The 17,769-nt window shown below is 37.9% G+C and overlaps 1 long non-coding RNA gene across 2 annotated transcripts; it reads right to left on the bottom strand.

The window, feature by feature from the left end:
- Positions 1-249: 249 nt before the first annotated feature.
- LOC111718595 lies at positions 250-17,319 on the bottom strand. 2 transcript variants are annotated; one of them, XR_002769114.2, is made up of 3 exons: positions 17,050-17,319; positions 7,811-7,938; positions 250-712 (listed from the first exon to the last, which is right to left on the bottom strand). It is a non-coding gene; the product is annotated as an uncharacterized LOC111718595 (long non-coding RNA). The 2 variants fall into 2 exon arrangements; XR_004231891.1 differs by lacking the exon at positions 7,811-7,938 and having other exon boundaries at positions 17,050-17,313.
- Positions 17,320-17,769: the final 450 nt, after the last annotated feature.

Raw genomic sequence — 17,769 nt, 5'->3', positions numbered from 1 at the left:
AGCATACTTTTAATTTGTTTTCCTTATTTTTCTTGTGTTCTTAATGTTATTGAGGATTGAGGGAGGGTCTATTTTCTAACATAACTAACATGAAATATGTTTTGTATGGATGTATAATCTATATCAAATTACTTGTCTTAAGATGGAGAGAAGGGAAGAAGAAGGAAGAAAATTTGGAATGCAAAATATTTTTTAAAAACCAAAAATGTTAAAAAATGTTTTTTATATGTAATTGAGGAAAAATAAAAATAGCAAATAATAAAAAAAAATTTATTACAAAAGAATCCATAGGCTTCACTGGACTACCAATGGGTAGGAGGGACCATCACACAAAAATGTTAATAACCTCTTAAAAGAGAAATCCTGTGATATATGACTGATTCAAGATTTCATGATATTGGGAGGGGAACTTCATGGAGTTGCTTTTTTGGAAGGAAGTCTTGAGCTTCTGTAAAATCATGCGGTTACAAACCCTTCTCTGATGGCATCTGGGAACAAGGGTCTCATTCTTTCAAACAAGAGCATGGTTTTGGTTAGTCTATGCTGTGACTCAGCCATGATTCCTGGTCCTTTCTGTGGTAGTTAAGGAGCTCGTGATGAGGTCACCCTGGGTACTCATCAGTGATTGACTCATCTTGTCTTAATGAGTAAGTGCCCTTTCAGTTCCGCACTGGGTAGAGAAGCCTTGTGTTGTATTTCTTCTGTTCTGATGCTGGGAAAAGGCAATAAGAAACACAAAATTACAGTTTCAGAACTGAAAGATACCATAAAAATAGATTAATCCAATCCTTTCATTTTATAGTTCTTTTCAAATCCCAATAATAGAATCAAAGATAGGTTCTACAACATTAAGTAGAAGACCACCAGGATAGTAGTGGGTGTCATGAGCCAAGTGAGACTACTTTGGTGTTTTAGGATACAAAGAGTGCAAAATTTCCCAAAAATACTCTACTGGGGCTTAGAGATGCTCCACTTTACTAAGCAATAGAAGGAATCACCTCTAGACTCCCCCTCCAACTTGGCTTAAGGAGCCAAGATCATGCTCTATGAAATATCTTGGGATGTTTAATTTTGAGAAGAGATTTGAGGAGAGATATGCAAGATATCTCCAAAAATTTGAATGGCTGTCACAAGTGGCTATCCACTTGGGTCCTGCTATCTTCTGAAGTAGATTGTCTGGTTTGGAGACCTGTGCTATATCCATGGGTCACACCATATCAGCCCAGGGTCCGCTGAAGGGTCAATTACAAATGTGCTGTGCACAACCTAGGTCTGAACCTCCTTTAATACTGAACTCAATTCTTATCTTACCTAGCTCTTATCTTGATATCCTTCATTTCCATTTTATCCTTCAAATGCTCCTTTGTTTATAATAAGCTCTTGGAGAAACCTTGATTTCTCCAGAAAATGCCTCACTTCTTGGTGCTCTCAAAGGCTGTCTTTTTCTTCCCTTGCTTCTTCCCTTCACTCCAACCCCAGGATACATCGGGTCAGAAGGAGAAGTTGGTCTATTCCTTGCACCCCATTGCTACTTCCAGACCATCCTTCTCCCACCATCATTTAATAACTCCTCCTTTTCATACTTTATACTCAAGTCAAGCTGGTTTTCTCTTTTCTCAATGTATTCACAGTGGCCATTATCCCTGTCTGGAATATATTTCGTCCTCACCTTAGCTTCGTTGAATCTCTCTCTTCCTATAAGATGCAATTCAAGCACAATCTTCTGCATGAGGCTTTTCCTGATACTCCCAACTACTAGTATTCTCTTTCCCTAACTAGCATTTATTTCCTATTTAGTTTATATATTTACATATGTTCTTATATAAGTATATATGCATATATTTATATTGTCTTTTCTGATAAAATATAAACTCATTAAGGGCAGGGACTGTTATTTTGTTTTATCTATATTCTCAGGATCTAATACAATCTCCCAGAACATTTGCTTAGTATTTACTGTTTGCCATATGTCCTGTCTAGATCCTTCGAGCTATCATCTGTGGTCCTTTAGGTCTTTTTCTTTCCTCCCTCCTTCCCTAACAAGCATTTATTTCCTATTTAGTTTATATATTTACATATGTTCTTATACAAGTATATATGCCTATATTTATATTTTTTTCTGATAAATATAAACTCATCAAGGGCAGGGACTGTTATATATTTTTTTAATCTATATTCTCAGGATCTAATACAATCTCCCAGGACATTTACTTAGTATCTACTGTTTTCCATTATCCCATCTAGCTCCTTGGAGCTATCATCTGTAGTCCTTTAGGTCTTTTTCTTTTCTCCCTAGAAGTTCAGTGTGTGGAGCAGTTTTCCTTTCCACTCCAACTCTTGCTTCCATCAACAATCCTGACCTCCTAGCTCCTCAAATTCAAATCCCATTGTCCCCTGACACTACTCTATCTCAACCATACCCAGAAGCTGCCATACCTCAGACGCCCTCTACTGTTTCATCTTCTGAACCCTATAAACTGAACTTGCTTAGTTATTGGAATTCCTAGTTATGTCTCTGGTAGGTTTATCTTTGCAGCCAGAAAAGAAAGGCAGCTGTTTTGAAACAATGAAGAAGCAGATGGCAAACAGAGAGTACTGGTCTTAGAAGAGCAAAACCCTTAAACTCCACAAGGATTGGGGTGAAATCTGACTTAGATGCCATTTAAATTGAGAGGGGAAGTAGCCGAATTTAACTTTATGTAAAAGCAAAACTAGACTTATCTAATGCAAGTTATCTAAAAAGCAACAAACAGATACATGATAGATATATGTAGGTTGCAATATATTACAAGTAATGGTAGGCAAGAAATATTTTCTACTTATCAAAAGCATTTATTAAGTGCTTACTGTATGCAAGGGACTCAAAGACTAAAGCAAAACAATCCTTGTCTTGAAAAATTTTATTGACTTAGGAGAAACAGCACATATACAGAAAAGTGTAAATGAAATCGGTGCAAAGTACAGTTATCCTCCACATCATGATTTTACCCATCATGGCTTCAAAATATTGTGGGTGGGCATAAGAATTAAATGGGAATTTTGGGGTCACTTCTGTGGAAGTTGCAAATGACCAGTGAAGGCCAGTATATGACACAGAACCTATGATCAAATTCTTAACCCAAATTTTACAATAGGATACTGTAAACAGCCCTTAAAAAAAGAAAAAAGTTATACTTCTTTTCTTGTATGAAAGGAGGGCCAAAAAACTTTAGACAGATTTTCCAGATCTTGCAGGTACCCGTAACTGAAGAGATATGGGGAGGGATAACTGTATGGTCAGGGTAGAGGAAGAGGCTGCATTGCTTTAGGGAGGAAGAAATTACAACAGGTCTCAGGTAAGGAATGATATTTGAATGGTGCTTTGTTGGAAGGAAGGAATTCTTAACAGATGAAATCAATGCTATCTGGCTTAGAATATAGAGGCAACTGGTGCTGAAACACACAGGGGTTCAAGATAGCTACTCTTTCCTCTTCCCCAGCCATGTGGTTGCAGAGTGGGTTCAATACAGGGAAAACCTGACTTTTCACTAGGGAAAGTAGGCTCCTTGATTCTTATATTCATTGGCTCATCATCGGAGACATCAAAGACTCTGGGAACAATTCCACTACTTGGCTCTAGAATTTCCTCATAAGGAGAGAAGTTAACAAGATACCAATATACATACATGAATCAAATTTGGAACAGATACTTTATTCTCACATTAAAAAAGGGCATGTTAAGCACAAAAGAAGCATAGTAGGTATTAGAGAATGACCAGAACAGAATTCAATAACTTATCACTATTAACACAATCAATTGGAAGGCTATGATTATTATTTATCCTTCAATTTTGAAGAGAATCAGTGACATAGAGTGAAGTCTTGACTTTTTTGTAAATTGATCATGTTAGGCAGAGTTGCACAAAGTCATTAGTCTCTTTCTTCCAGAGCCATTGAAATCCAATGTCAGAACAAAAGTTAAGACAGCTGGCAATGGGTCAAGATGCAGTGGATGACTTTGGCTCTTTCAATGTCTGAATAAGCTCTAAGTGCTCCACAGAGCCTGCTTCAGTCACCTTCATGGTCGTTGGAACAAACTGTCTTTATCCATCCATTTTACTCCATTCTTGGAGTTGACATCCCCCTAACTCATGAAAGGGTTGGAGGCCTATTGATTACCTTCAATCTGGTTTAGTCCATCTGCTTAGAGGCTTCAAAGGATAAAGGAAGGTTAACTAAAGGGAACCATTACACACACACACACACACACACACACACACACACGACTCCTGTTCTCCAAATTCCATCTACCTTCATTTATGGCCCCAAGGACCTGGGCTTCTGATTAGTGACCCTTCACCATTTCCCAGCTTTACAAAAAGAGACAAAAGATAGATCCTACCCTTAAGGAGTTTACAATCTAATAGGGGAGACAACATGAAAGCAAATATATACAAAGAAAGCTACATGAGGGGGGAGGAAATAATTAACTGATGAAAGGCACTGAAATTAAGAAGATCAGGAAAAGTTTACTATAAAAGATGGAATTTTAGCTGAGATTTAAAGGATGAGGAAGGAGAATATTTTAAAGGAAACACCCAGAGAAAATGCCCAAGAGATGAAGTGTCTTATTTGTGGAACATCCTGGACACCAGTGTCATTATATCAAAGAGTACATCTCAGGGAGTGAGGTATAAGAATACTGGAAAAGTAGGAGAGGACATTGTTTGAATGCCTAACAGAGCCTTTCATATTTGATCCTGGAGGCAATAAGAAGCTACTGGAATGTGTGTGTGTGTGTGTGTGTGTGTGTGTGTGTGACATGGTTGGACTTGTTCTTTACAAAAATTATTTTAGTGGCTGAAGAGAGAACGGTTTGGTTTGAGGAGACTGGAGACAAGCAGACGCATGAGGATCTGTACTAGAGTGTCAGAGGAGAAAAGGCAGCATATTGGAGAGATATTGCAAAGACAAAATTGACAGGCCTAGGCAACAGACTGGATATTAGAGGGGTAAGGAGAGATAGTGAAGAATTCAGGATGACTCCTAGGTTATAAATCTTAGAGACTGGGAAGATGGTGTTGCTCTGTATCGTAATAGAGAAAGTGGAGGGAGAAGGGAAAAGGGTTTAGGAGGAGATAACGAGTACTGGTTTAGACAGCTTAAGATGGGCACTGAACATACAGTTAGTGATGTCTGAAAGGCAGCTGAAGATACAAGACTGAAAGTGAATAGAAAGGTTAGGGCAGAAGAGGTGGATAATTAAATCTGTGGAAGCTGATAAGACCCCCAAATGAGATAAAATTATAACTTCTGATTCTTTTTCATTTTCCCCCACCAGGTCCCCTTTTAATCCTCCCTTAATCTTGTTTGGATTAAGGAAAAGGGGGTTTTCTCCAATCCTAGTCAGGAATTTGGAGGGAGGAGGAGATATTGGGTGGAGAAAGAACTGAAGGATCCCAAAGACCAGGGTAGGATTAGGGGCAGAAAACCAGTGAGAAATGAAGAGATCCTCTTCAGTGACAGGAGATATTATCAGGATGCCAGGTAGTATTGCTTTTACTGTGTTGACAGCCTGTATTCCTTTCTCTACTTTGCAAAAGGTACTTGGCTCATTTTTAAGCTGCAAAATGGTCACATCTCTTCCCAAAAATGTCGACTGCAAAATTACTCATCTAACTTTGAGTCAGTCCTGGAAACCCAACTCCTCTGTGTCCTTGGGGGCTTGCTAGTCAGCCACCCCCAGCTTCTTCAGGAGTGACCTCACCCCCAGCCCCCTTCCCCGGATTTCTACATACACCACTGCCGGTTGGGTTCTGGCCTCATGCTGTCTGCTGTGTGGTGAGTGGAAGGAATTTAGCAAGAACTCTGCACACTCAGCAGCCCCAGGCCTGGAAGAGTAGGGAACAAGATGGGAGGGGAGTGGAAAATACCAAAATCATTCTCCAAAGAAGGGAAGCAGCTGAAATAACCTTCCCCCAGACCCAGTCACCCTTCCTGCATGTGGGAGCCCGCTTTGGCACTAGTAAGTTACCATAGCTTGATCACTCCCTGGTGGGCTCCAAAGTAATCCAGCTAGATCTGAATCCTGGGCATTATGCCCAGGAGGAAGAGGAATTTATAAATTTTCAAGTGCTACATAAATGTGAATTATCATCATCTTCATCATCCTGGTACAAGCCTTTGGGCTGCTGGCTGGTCTCCTTACTTAGATGAATCTGGTACTCAGAGGATAGGGCTGATTTTCAGGTTTCACAGGTGGTAAGCATGAGAGGTGCAATTTGAACCCAAGATCTCAGATTTTGGAGCTAGTGCATTTTCTATCATGTGATCTTTTTGTGATGCCCTAAAACAGTCTCCACAATCCCAATCCTAGGTCTTTAGACCCTCATTCCTCTCAATCTTCCTCCTTTGCTTCTTGTTTTTCCATTTCACTTTTCCCAAATTTAGACTCTCCTCCTCCCTGCTGCTTTCCAAGAAAGGGTTTTCTTTCCTCTCTAAACTTGTCCTTTCACTCTCCCCATCATCTCAGGTGGGTCTTCTACCCACCGTCTCAGAATCATAGAATCTCAGAGTTGGAAGGAACCCCAGAAGTCATGTAAATGTAATATTTATCTAAAAAGACATTTGTTTTTACATAATTCTTCTATACATTTCCTAACATGCAACCATCTAGCTTATACTGGAAGGTTTCCAATGACAAGGCCCTCACTACATCAATAGCCAACCCTTAACACTTTAGGGAAGCTCTGAGATGTCATTAGTAACAAGGTTGAATAGAAACAAAAGCTGAAATAAGGCCACTTAAAGCTTAAGGGTTTCTCTGTGCCATTTCTTTCTAAAAATATTTCCTGAGCATCTATTATGGGAAATACTAGAGGAAAATACTGATTGGAATTCCTGCACTGTGGGGTAGATATGGGGGGAAAGTGTCAGACATAGTTTTTGAGAGTGTGACAGTAGAGTTTGGTGATGGAGGTCCCTTAAAAAGATTTCACTACCTTTAGGGCCACACCAACTGTGGCAGACAGAGTTATTGCTTCCAAGTGGACATATATTTATTCTTTCATCTAAAATTTAAACATTGGATGATACCAACTTTTGAAGTCCAAGAAATATGAGTATTTTTTTCCCTGAACCTAGGGCCTAAGAACTCATCAGGGGAGTACCGATGATGGTGCATTAGTAAATGGTTAACAACTAATTCGTTGGGTGGAAGTGCAGGTGGAGATAGGTTAGAGGTAGAAATTTACCCATGATTTCTTCGACAAAGAGAAGATCTAACTCAGTTTCAATTGATCAATGATGAACAGAAGCAGCTACACCCAAAGAAAGAACACTGGGAAATGAATGCAAATTATTTGCATTTTTGTTTTTCTTTCTGAGTTATTTTTACCTTCTGAATCCAATTCTTCCTGTGCAATAAGAGAATTGTTTGGTTCTGCACACATATATTGTATCTAGGATACACCGTGACATATTTAACATGTATAGGACTGCTTGACATCTGGGGGAGGGGGTGGAAGGAGGGAGGGGAAAAGTAGAACAGAAGTGAGTGCAAGGGATAATGTCGTAAAAAATTACCCAGGCATGAGTTCTGTCAATAAAAGTTATAATTATTAAAAAAAGGAAGAAATTTATCCATGATATACCTTTAAGTTTAATTCACATTATTAACATTTTCTAAATCACTAAGTCTAAATAGTTAACAAAACAAAAAAATCAAGCCCTGATTTGTGGCATTTTTGAATTCCTTACGTACATGTAAATGCTCACACTGAAATTTTAATAATAAACTCTCATGAGCCAGTTTGAGCTAGCTCCAGCATACCTTTAGGAGTACAGAACCGAGCTCTAGCACACCTCTCGGAGTACAGAACTGGCCTGTGCTTATGCAAACTCTGTTCTCAAAGTTCAAGTGGTCCCATCACTTCTAATGAAACTTCCTTGGGGATAAATCTAGAAAGATAAATGGGAAGCACAATGGTAAGAGGCAGAGGGTTTTGTTTTTTACTTAAAGGCAATAGGGAGCTACTGAGGTTTTCCTATTATAGAAGAGGCATATTTGGGTCATCATCAGTTTGGCACTTCTGAGGAGGGTAGTCTGAAGAGCAAAAAGATGGGAGGCAAAATGACTACTTGGGAAACTAAGGCAATCATCCAGACAATAGAAGATCAGAACTAGAGTAGAATGTCTTTGAATGGGAATAATAAAGATTTGTGTCAGAGCTGTTGTAGAAGGAGACCTAACAAGACCTGGCAATAGATTACCTATAGAAGGATAAGAAAGAGGAAACATCCAAAAGTGATTCTGATGTGAAATCAGGCATAGAAATATAGTCACTCCCCCAACAGAAATAGTGAAGTTTGATAGGGGTATGGAATTGGGAAGGAATGTAGAGTTTTGTTTTGGACATGATGAATTTGAGCTCCTTGCTGGATAGTCAGGTAGAGACATCCCACAGGTAGTTGATAATATGATGCCAGAATTCAGAAGAGAAATTGGTACTGGACATAGAGACCTTTGGGTAGCTAAATGGTTAAGTGGATAGAGCACTGGGACTGGAGTCAGGAAGACTGTTCAAATCCAACCTTGGACATGATTGAAAATGACTGAACAACAATATAAGTTATTTGCATAGGAATGAAAATTGAACCCCATGGGAACTATGAGATCACTAAGACAATGAGAAAGAATGAAGAGGACAGACCAGAGCCTTCGAGGACTCCCCAAGTTAAGGGGCAAAAGATAGCAAAAGAGACTTAAAAGTGGTATGACCTTTGGGAGGAGACTCAGGAGGGAGCAGTATTAAGGAAGCCAAGAGGAGAAAATATCCCGAAGGAGAGCATGCTCAAAAGCCTGGAAAGTTACCAGGATGTCAAGGAGGATGGGAACTGGAAAAAGCTATTGAATTTATCAGCTAAGAGATCATTTGTAACTGTGGTGCAGTTTCAGTTCATTGGTGGGCTGGAAGCCAGACTGAAAGAGGGCGGAAGTATAGACAATGAATAAAGATGATTTTTTTCAAGGATTTGGCAGTAAAAAAGAGGAGAGATGTTGGCCTATTAAAGGGGAGGAGAATGAGCAAAATGAGAAATAATATAGCATGCTAGTGGAAATAGTAATCTATATAGCAGAACTCTATGCAGTCCCTGATGGAGTAGCACTGAAGTTTACCAACCTAATCCTTAGCTAAAGCTGCCCAGGCTTAGCTGGACCTTCATGATCTCTCAAGGGCCCCAGCTAAGAATGTTATTTTCCATACCAGGATACCCCTGAATGATTTTCAAATCCCTCACTTGGGCCACTGGGTCAATTCACTCAATCTAAGATTCACTATTTCCTCAAAAGGAAATGATGAGTCAAAGCTCATCAGGAAGTCTGTTGAAGGAAATGTTAGGAATAAGGGAAGGCATGGGCAGAAAGGTGCATTTTGGAGACTCCACATTACTTAATGAAATCAATTTTTAAAAATATTAAACATTTTCATATTTTAAACTGTGCAAACCCAGAGACAAGCACCAAAAAAGAAATAGGTCACTACTAATGTTCCCATCACCTCTGACATTATCAGACACTATCAGAATCACAGGACTTAAGTTAGAGAAGATCTCAGAAGCCATCTAGTTCAACTCTCTCGTTTTTCAGATCAGGATACCAAGTCTCAGAGAGGATAAAAGGATCACTTAACCAAGATCACACTGACTGTACATGGAAGAGCTGAGATTTTAACTGAGGTCCTCTAACTTCAAATCAGACCTGGATAACTTTGCAAACCTTTAAAAAATTTTCTTTCATGATATTTATCATTCCTGATTTGTACATTTTCAGAACAACGAGCCCTCCCCCACCAATGTCTCTGTGTCTATTCTTCCTCTGTACCTCATTTGTATAACATAATTACTACTTTCACCTTAACTCTGTTCCAATCTTTCTTTTGAGCTACCCTATTGTTGGTATCAATCTCAAACATATGGTATACACTTCCTGTAAAAAACAAAACAAAACAAAACAAACATTGTCCATGTTGAGTTCCTTGAAAATGATCTTTGAAATTGGCTCTTACATGTTAAATTTTCTATTAAGTTCAGGTTTCATTGATAGAAAGTCCTGAAAATCTGCAGATTCATTGAATGTTCATTTTTCTCATTCAATATTAGAGATACTTTCGTTGGATATGATATTGTTGGCCACAGGCCTAGTTCTTTTGATTGTTGGTAGATATGATTCCAGGACTGCAGTTTTTTATTGTGGCTGCTGATAAATCCTTAGCCAAATTCTAAGTGTGGCTCCAGCATATTTGAATTATTTTTTCCTTTTTTTTTTTTTTGAAAAATTTTCTCTTTGATCTAGGGGTTTCAAAATTTGGCATTGATATTTTCTTTAGTGTCCTTTTCTGAAGATGAACTCTGGTCTTCCCTATTCCCATAGTAAATTTCTATGATGGGGTTCTTTCTTCTTTGTGGATTCATTTTTTTAATAAGAGGTATTAGTGAAAGCATCTCTAACCTTGGGATGGAGGAATGGTGCCTCAAGCTTCCCTTCAACTCTCTTCTCTCACCTGGAACTCCAAACCACGAGCTATCCCCTTCAGCAAGTGCCCACTGCTTCTGCACTCACAAATTGCGCTGGTTCCTTCTCACTCAAGGCTATCTCTCTGCAGCTCGCTGGACCTAATGTTCTTAATCATATGAGGTTCCCTCCATCTTCCTTGACTCAGATCTGGCTCCACACACCAGGGGTGAAAATTCCTGTGGTTCCTGCTGAAGCTTCAGCCAAACCTAGCTAGCCCCAGGACTCTCCATTTGATGCTTCCACAGAGCTAGCTTGGAGGTGTTTGCACTTCACAGGGTTAATCCCCAACCTGGTCTCTTTCTTCAAATCTTCTTGAACTATAACAGGAAAACTCCATTTGCCTCAAGTCTTGATTTTTCACCAGTCTATGTTTGTCTTCAGGGAAACCTCAGGCACTCTCAGGTGCAAATTTGTTCTATTTGTGGGAGAAACCAGGAGAACTTGACATTTACCAACCTACTTCACCATCTTCCCAGAAGCCACCACTTTGCAAACCTTTTAACATTCTGGAGCATGTTGCATGACCCCCACCTGGATCTCTCTAGTTCAGCAGTTCTGAGCTACAATTGGCTGGGCTTTTTGAATGTTTAAACTAAATTTGGGCTGAATGAAATGAGCAGGATCAGGAAATCATTACAACAATACTATATGATATTCAATTCTGATAGACATGACTCTCTTCAACAATGAAATGAACCAAATCAGTTCTATTTGTTCAATAATGAAGAGAACACCCAGAGCAAAAGAACTGTGGAAATGAGTATGAACCACAACATAGCATTTTCACTCTCTCTGTTTTTGTCTGCTTGCATTTTTTATTTCCTTCTCAGGTTATTTTTACCTTATGTCTAAGTACGATTTTTCTTGTGCAGCAAAAGAACTATATGAATATGTATACATATATTGTATTTAACATATACTTTAACATATTTAACATGTATGGGTCTACCTGCCATCTAGGAGAGGGGTGGGGGGAGGAGGGGAAAAGTTGGAACAGAAGGTTTTTCAAGGGTCAATGCTGAGAAATTACCCATGCATATATCTTGTAAATAAAAAGCTATAATAAAAAAATATATAAAACCTAAATTTGACCTAAATGTGATGAATCCCTGGAAATGGGGGAGCATCACATTGTCAAAGAAGAGCAAAAAAGCCCTAGTCAGGGGTCCCAAAATGATAAGAATGAGAATCCTATCCATAAATGATCTCTGTACTTCTAGACTATATGAGATAGGAAAACCTAGTCTTAATCCCTACATATAGCATATAAATCCTATTATTAATTAATCATTAATTATTTGTAATTGGTAATTAATTACAATCAATTATACTCAGAGACAGAATCTTCATGGCCTCTCTCTGGAAGAGTCATACTATGTAGCCTACAAATTTTCTAAGTTGTCATTTTTTAGATCAACAAAGAACTTTGTTATTATTCAGTTGTTTACAGTTGTGTCTAACTCTTCATGACTTCATTAGGACCTTGGCAAAGATACTGGAGTGGTCTGCCATTTCCTTCTCCAGCTCATTTTACAGATAAGGAACAGGGTTAAGTGACTTACCCAGGATCCTAAATAAGTGTCTAGATTTGAACTAAGAAACGTGTCTTCCTGACCCCTCTGTGCCACCTAGCTGCCCCCAACAATGTATTTGTTTAATACCCACTGTGAGGTCCCAATTTGTAAAAGCCAGAGGTGGAATGTGAGGTCCCTATTGGAGTGAAAGCCATAACAAACGGGTGAAAGCCTTTACAAGGACACAATATCCAACAAATAACCTTGGGTATGTCTGGAAACTTACTCAAAACAACCAGCACATGGTCTTGAGTGTCTGATCATTTAACCATCTGCACTGGCCTAGCACCTGGGTTCTGGAACTGAGCCCAGGACTGAGCAGTAAATCAAAACTTTCACCAAAACATCATTAACCTATGCACAACAATCTATAGTTCCTCCACCCATTGTCTGATTTCTATAATTATCATGGAATTTTTTAGGGGTCTTTGCAGAGATCCACTGAATAGTCTAGCCACAAATTGCATGGTGGGAATCAGAGATCCATTGAATTGTTTGGCAGTTGCCTCAGACAGTTCCTATATAAATAACCCAGATGATTATTATAGGACTTTTATAATCATATGGACTGCCCAAACCTCTTTCTTCAGTACCAATTTGCCTGTTTGGTGGAGGGGTGCCATTTGATTGGGGATGACAGAGGCTTAGAATTCCTTTGGTTGGGGAACTTCAGACCTTATACCCACTATGTGCCAGACATTGTGCTAAGTCCTAGGGATACAAGACAAAAAAGGAATGATTCTACTGACCTTAAGATGCTGATACTTTATTAGAATTCAGATTTGAGGGAGGAGGGAATTAAATGGGAGAAAGCTTTCTTCAGGAAAATGCCTTGGGAAGCATGTCTCAAACAGAGAAACAAATTGTTTTCAGTTTCCTCATTTTTAACCAGTCCCCTGCTGAGGGAATTAGAGTCACAGGAGGGCAAAGCCTAATTTCATCATCCTTGGAATGTGCAGAAAGGAGTTTCCCAACAAATGCCTAAGTTGTTGACCCAGACTAATACACATATTGTTTCATTTATAATGTTTATTTGATGAGACAAAATAATATAAGCAAAGTGCTGCACAAACCTCAGAGTGCTATATGAATATTAGCTACTACTATTATTACTATTATTTAACAAAACTGTGCAGTACACCCCATCCTTCTAAGTGTCCCCTTTCTCACTCTAACTCTTTATCTTAGCTCCCTGTATTCTGTTCTGTGACAAATTGGAGGTCATGGGTTGGAAGGGACCTCAAACATCATCTTATTTAGCTTCCTCATTTTACAAATGAGGACACTAGGCTAAGCTTAGATGTAATGATCAGTCTTGGTTCCAGAGAATGAGGGATCAAACCCCTTCTCAGCAGAGGTGGAAGACTCTAGGGGTGAGGTGTTGTATACATGCATGACAGAGTCACTGTGTCACTTGTTTTTATTTAACTCTTATAAGAAAAGTGTGTGTGTGTGTGTGTGATAGTAATGGTAGAGATAATAGTGGAAATTATTGTGCGTAGTATGTGGATAGTAGTGGAAATTATTGTGATGAGGCTAGCAAAGAAAGACAGGGAGGGACACTGATGAGATCAGTTTATTCTCCTGGTCTCACTCTCTGTGGAAATCATGGGTAGTCCCACCTTACTGTGTTCTACCTGAATTATGTCAAACCCCTCATAGCTCATGCTATCTTTGCTGAATCCTTCTTAGGATTATAGCCCACCATAGCCCTCTTCCTTGTGGTATCTTCTCACTCCATGTCACTTGTCTTTCCTCCCCTAAAATACCTTATGGTGTCCTCTTTCTTATAGCTAACTAACTCTTTTAGGATGCTATTTTGCTATTTGGACTGCCAGCTAAGAGAATAATCCAACCTCATGGGGGTATTCCCTTTTTTCTAACAAATTGTGAGAATCAGCAAAAAACTAGAGAACTTGTTTTTCTATCATTAATTGTTTAAATTCCTGTTCTTGCTAATGATATACTCTCCCAACTCTATTTCATCTTCACCATTCCTGGTGCCTGTTGTATCTCTTCATTTTGTCTGTAATTTCTTGTAAATAAACCTACCCTTTGCCAAAGAGAATGGCCCTTGCAGATCCTTCACGTGAATGAATCCCAACTTTTGGTGTCTACACCAATCTCATCATTTGGTGACCAAGAATTGCTCTCCCAAATCACAACATTTGGTGATTAAACCATATTAATTGTGACTATTGAAAACCAAAGACATCTAAAACTCTTTTAAAATGAAGAAAATACCAAAGAGCATTATTAAGTTATTCATTAGAAGGTGTGTGGTTTAGAAGAAGGCATAGACTAGGAAACAGTAAAGCTGGGGTCAAAGCCTGGTTATGATATGATAAGATATAATACACAACTATATATATATATATATATATATATATATATATATAACATAACATGATATGACATAACATAAAGTAACAATGTAATATAATACAATGTGACAATGCAACATAATACAAGATACTATAAAACATAGAATAAATCTATATATTTGTACGTTCACATTTATATCTACATATATATATATATCTTAGACTCTATGTATGTCAGCCATTATTATTTTTATTCTACTTTCTAACTATTTGGCATTAAGGAAATCATATTATAAGCTTCACTTTCTTCATCTTCCAAACAAGATAATAATACCAAGTTGCCCTGCCTACTCAAAATAATGATTGTGAAGATAGACAACCAGCAGGTAGGTTACAGAAGGCACAAATTCGACCTTACACATTTACCAGGTGTGTGACCTTAAAAAAGTCCCTTAATTGCTATCTGCCTCAGTTTCCTTTTCTGTAAAATGAGGATAACAATAGCACTTACCAGGATTGCTGTGAAGACTAAATGAGATGATAGATGTGGCAGTCTTTTACACTGTAAATTCAAGGCATTATTTTTATAGTGACAGTGGAGTAATGGAGAGAGTGCTTGCTGGGCAGGAGGATTTGTGTTCCAAGTCATGTCCCCTAAGTTCTCTGATCCACAGGCATCTTTTTTGGATTTATCTAAATTATGATTGAGGACATGGTGGGAAAAAATCATAGAACCCTTTGTGTATCTAGTTTGTATTCTATTATCATAGTTTAGACTTGGATACAGACTGATTTATAGAATGGGGAGGGAGGATCTCTGAAAAGCTGAACTCCCAATCCACCATTATTAATGTCCATTCAGTCTAACCATTTAGCAACTACTACATATTGTGCTTAAGCATTGAGGGAAAAGAAATGTCAGGGTTCCTGTTCTCCAGCTTATTTCTACTATTCCCTAGCCAAAGAAAGCTTTTCTTAATCAGGAAGCAATTTAAAAGTAAGTACAATTTAATTTGAAATGATGTTTATTTTATCATGGTATTTGCTTCTGGTTTGCCTAAACAATTAAGTCATAACTATATTTGCTGTTGCTATCCTTCAATTGTTTTAATCCTGTCAGACTTTTCATGGCCTACTTTGGGGCTTTCTTGGCAACAATACTAGGGTGGTTTGCCATTTCCTTCTCCAGCTCATTTTACAGATGAGGAAACTGAGCAAACAGGGTTAAGTAGGTGAGTCAGTGTCTGGGGCCGAATTTGAAGATTCCAAACCTTATCAATTGTCTACCTCACTGACTAAAGTTACTGTGTGACTCTGGGTAAGCTACTTCATCCTGTTTGCTTCAATTTTCTCATCTCTTAAAATGAGCTGAAGAAGGAAATGGCAAACTGCTCTAGTATCTTTGCCAAGAAAACCCCAAATGGGGCAGTGAAAAGTCAGATTCAAGTGAAAAGAACTGAACAACAAACAAATACTCAGTTGCTTCTGACAATCTAGAAGCAAAGGCATAAAAAGGTATTGGAGTGAACTCTACATTTGTAAACTTGTAGGACCCCAAAGGCAACAATCTTGCAACTAACAACTTGCATTAAATTATAAAGGGAAAGGTACAGTGGAATGCAGATGAGTTCTATAGATAGTCTAGGATGTAATTAGGCTATAGAAACTAAAAGAATTAAGCAAGAAGAAGAAATTAAGAAGTGTTGGATCAGAATGTGGAAATACAAGGGAGAGATCAGAAAAAGACAAGAAAGAAAATTTAAGCCAGTAGGGATGAGAAGAGAATAGGAAGAAAAGCTAAATAAAGTTATAGTCTGTTTACATTGAACATGAATGAAGGATTTGAATGTAAAGGATTTTAGTAGTTTTGAAATAGGAGCTTTGAAGAAGGGTTTTGACCCCACTGACATCAAGGAGGAGGAATTGAGAAAGTTTTAGATAAATTGTAGCCAAAAATTTAAAGATTACCAAATTAAAACTCTTAGAAGCAAAATGTACAGCATCAAATTATTTGGGTGTACTGAAACTTTAAAAAAATTGCAGACATGCATTTTATCTCTCCACACTTCTCTCCCTCAACCCTAAAGGCGTCAAAACTAGCTAACTTAAGAAAACACAATGAAATGATTTGGTTTGTGAACTAACTAAAAAAGGTTGATTCTACAATTGGAAATATTACTAATAAATAGCCCTTGAGAAAAATGAGTTTCTAAATATTTCTCTTTAAGATTTTAAACTCCAAAGTTCAGTAATCCATTAGTATTTTATATATTGTTCTTGAAAACAATCAATATAGAATGCCAAAAGTGATTTTCTATATAAGATAATTTGGAAGTACACTCAACTCCATTAATAACTGTTAATACATTTTTGTTTCATGTCTAAAATACACGTAAAATTTTTCTTATGTGGTAACAATTGGGGGAAATATTGTATCAGACAAACAGTTAGAATAGTAACTTCTCCTTTTAATCCAGATGCTGTTAGAGTCTAAATTGAATAGTTAAAACAATGTTTGAGATGTTTGGAAACTGATAAATATATAATGAAGTATATTTTGCTTTTTAAATAGAAAATAATAATAATAATGACTTACTTTCGGAAGAAAATCTCCATATCCTTTTGGGCTTTTCCTTTGTCTATGAAGGACTTCTTACTTGGGCGAGGTCATAATATCTGATTAGCCTTGCTGACAGCGTATTATGAAACTCTGAAGTGCTGCAGTTTAAGGAAGTAGGACTTCTCTCAGCCAAGGTAGGGAAATTTACAAATTTAGCCAATTATAAAAAGAATGAGTTTTGTTTAGGCCTGTTATCTATCATTTCTGAAAATTATAGAAATTGTTATTCAGTCATTTCAAATTCTCTGTGACCTGATTTGAGATTTTCTTGGCAAGGATAACTGAAGTGGTTTGCCCCTTTTCCAAATTAAGATGAGGAAACTGAGGCAAACAGGATTACATGATCTGGCCAGGGCACACAGCTAGTAAGTATCTAAAGTCAGATTTGAACTCATGAAGATGAGTCTTCCTGAATTCAGGCTTGGTGGCATTATAACAACTATACCACTTACTTGCTCTTCCATCCCAGTGACAAAGTCTAAATCAAGACTTTCCAACAGATCATTGGAACTCCCATTCCAAGTATTATTGACCAGCCTGGAACATCTAGGAATCAAAATGAAAAGGTAGAATTTCAGTGGATATTGGAAATAGGTTTCCAGCTTGTAGAGGGAATTAATATATTAAAATTTACATATTGTTATTTATCTCCCCTGTTAGATTGTGAGCTTTCTGTTAGCAAGAACTATTTGTATT

This window comes from Sarcophilus harrisii, chromosome 2 (assembly GCF_902635505.1).
Source record: "Sarcophilus harrisii chromosome 2, mSarHar1.11, whole genome shotgun sequence".
NCBI lineage: Eukaryota > Metazoa > Chordata > Mammalia > Dasyuromorphia > Dasyuridae > Sarcophilus > Sarcophilus harrisii.
Note: the sequence above shows the minus strand (reverse complement) of the source record. Positions and strands in the feature narration are given on the sequence as shown.